The sequence below is a fragment of the Petromyzon marinus genome, unplaced genomic scaffold (genome assembly GCF_048934315.1).
Source record: "Petromyzon marinus isolate PM22_M1 ecotype Great Lakes invasive population unplaced genomic scaffold, UKy_Petmar_22M1.pri1.0 PM_G_Scaffold_38, whole genome shotgun sequence".
Classification (NCBI taxonomy): domain Eukaryota; kingdom Metazoa; phylum Chordata; class Hyperoartia; order Petromyzontiformes; family Petromyzontidae; genus Petromyzon; species Petromyzon marinus.
Genome location: NW_027422961.1, coordinates 212501 through 215000, shown reverse-complemented (window position 1 = coordinate 215000; position 2500 = coordinate 212501).

The window sequence follows — 2500 nt, the reverse complement described above, 5'->3', positions numbered from 1 at the left end:
CAAACTGAAGGGGGTCCAGGAGAGGGTCTGTGATGGCTTTGAGGTGTGCCAGGAGCAGGCGCTCAAAAGACTTCATTACCACAGATGTAAGGGCGACCGGTCTGTAATCATTTAGTCCTGTTGGCCTTAGCTTTTTGGGCACAGCGATGATGGTGGAGGACTTGAGACAGGCTGGTACATGGCATGTCTCCAGGGAGGTGTTAAAGATGTTGGTGAACACCGGAGACAGCTGGTCAGCGCAGTGCCTGAGGGTGGCTGGAGAGACAGAGTCCGGCCCGGCTGCTTTGCGTGGATTCTGCCTCTTGAAAAGCCCATTAACTTCTCCCTCCTGAAAGGAGAGAGTCGTTTCTGTAGTATGGGTGGGGGATGGGGCCTCTTGGGTGGGAAGGGGTGGTTCAGGACAGTCCAATTGTCTTTCAAATCTACGGTAGAACTCGTTCAGGTCGTTGGCTAGGCGGGAGTCGTTAGTGGTGTGGGGCGCTCTGGGTTTGTAGTTGGTGATGTGCCTGAGCCCTTTGGCAGACAGAAGCAGCGTCGTTAGTAGAGAACTGGTGTTTTAGTGTCTCTGAGTACAGTCGTTTAGCCTCTCTCACCGCTTTGCTAAACCTGTTCTTCGACTCCTTGAATCTGTCTCTATCCCCACTCCTAAACGCTTCCTCCTTCTCCAACCTCAACCTTTTGAGCTTTGCTGAGAACCAGGGCTTGTTGTTGTTAAAGTTCACCCTGGTACGTGTTGGGATACAGCAGTCCTCACAGAAGCTGATGTACACAGCCTCTGTGAGTTCATCCAGACTATTGGTAGCAGTCGTGAACATATCCCAGTCAGTACAGTCTAAGCACGCCCGCAAATCTTCCACAGCCTCACTGGTCCACTGTTTAGATGTCCTCACAGCAGGTTTACAGAGTTTTAGTTGCTGCCTGTATGCACGAATCAGGTGGACCAAGGGAGTTCTGTGCGAGCCGAACAGCCCCGTGACCCACAAGAGAAACATCCCCGCCAAATTCGAGCGTTTGACGGGGTCTATCCGTGAAAAAATATTCACGTTTTTGAGTGCACATGCATTTCTGCTGCAAATGCCTCTGGAAGTTTCATGCCGTTCGTATGCCAATTGTGGCAACACGAAAATGACCCGTTTTCCCATTCCGAGGGATTTCTGTGCGACCCTAACAGCCCCGTGAGCCACAAGAGACACATCCCCGCCAATTTCTAGCGTTTCACGGGGTCTATCCGTGAAAAATATAGACGTTTTTGAGTGCACATGCATTTCTGCTGCAGATGCCTCTGGAAGTTTCATGCCGTTCGTACGCAATGTGGCAACACGAAAATGACCCCTTTTCCCATTCCGAGGGATTTCTGTGCGACCCTAACTAACAGCGCCCGTGAGCCACAAGAGAGACATCCCCGCCAATTTATAGCGTTTCACGGGGTCTATCCGTGAAAAATATAGACGTTTTTGAGTGCACATGCATTCCTGCTGCAAATGCCTCTCGAAGTTTCATGCCGTTCCTATGCAATGTGGCCACACAAAAATGACCCGTTTTCCCATTCCGAGGCATTTCTGTGCGACCCTAACAGCCCCGTGAGCCACAAGAGAGACATCCCCGCCAACTTCTAGCGTTTGACGGGGTCTATGCGTGAAAAATATTAAAATTTTTGAGTGCACGTGCCTTTCTGCTGCAAATGCCTCTGGAAGTTTCATGGCGTTCCTATGCAATGTGGCAACACGAAAATGACCCCTTTTCCCATTCCGAGGGAGTTCTGTGCCACCCTAACAGCCCCGTGAGCCACAAGAGACACATCCCCGCCAATTTCTAGCGTTTCACGGGGTCTATCCGTGAAACATATAGAAGTTTTTGAGTGCACATGCATTCCTGCTGCAAATGCCTCTGGAAGTTTCATGCGGTTCGTACGCAATGTGGCAACACGAAAATGACCCGTTTTCCCATTCCCAGGGATTTCTGTGCGACCCGAACAGCCCCGTGAGCCACAAGAGACACATCCCCGCCAATTTCTAGCGTTTCACGGGGTCTATCCGTGAAAAATATCAATTTTTTTTTGACTGCACATGCATTTCTGCTGCAAATGCCTCTGGAAGTTGCATGCGGTTCGCATGCAATGTGGCGACACGAAAATGACCCGTTTTCCCATTCCGAGGGATTTCTGTGCCACCCTAACAGCCCCGTGAGCCACAAGAGAGACATCCCCGCCAATTTCTAGCGTATCACGGGGTCTATCCGTGAGAAATATTCACTTTTTTGAGTGCACATGCATTCCTGCTGCAAATGCCTCTGGAAGTTTCATGCGGTTCGTATGCAATGTGGCGACACGAAAATGACCCGTTTTCCCATTCCGAGGGATTTCTGTGCCACCCTAACAGCCCCGTGAGCCACAAGAGAGACATCCCCGCCCACTTCTAGCGTTTCACGGGGTCTCTCCGTGAAAAATATCACATTTTTTGAGTGCACATGCATTCCTGCTGCAAATGCCTCTGGAAGTTTC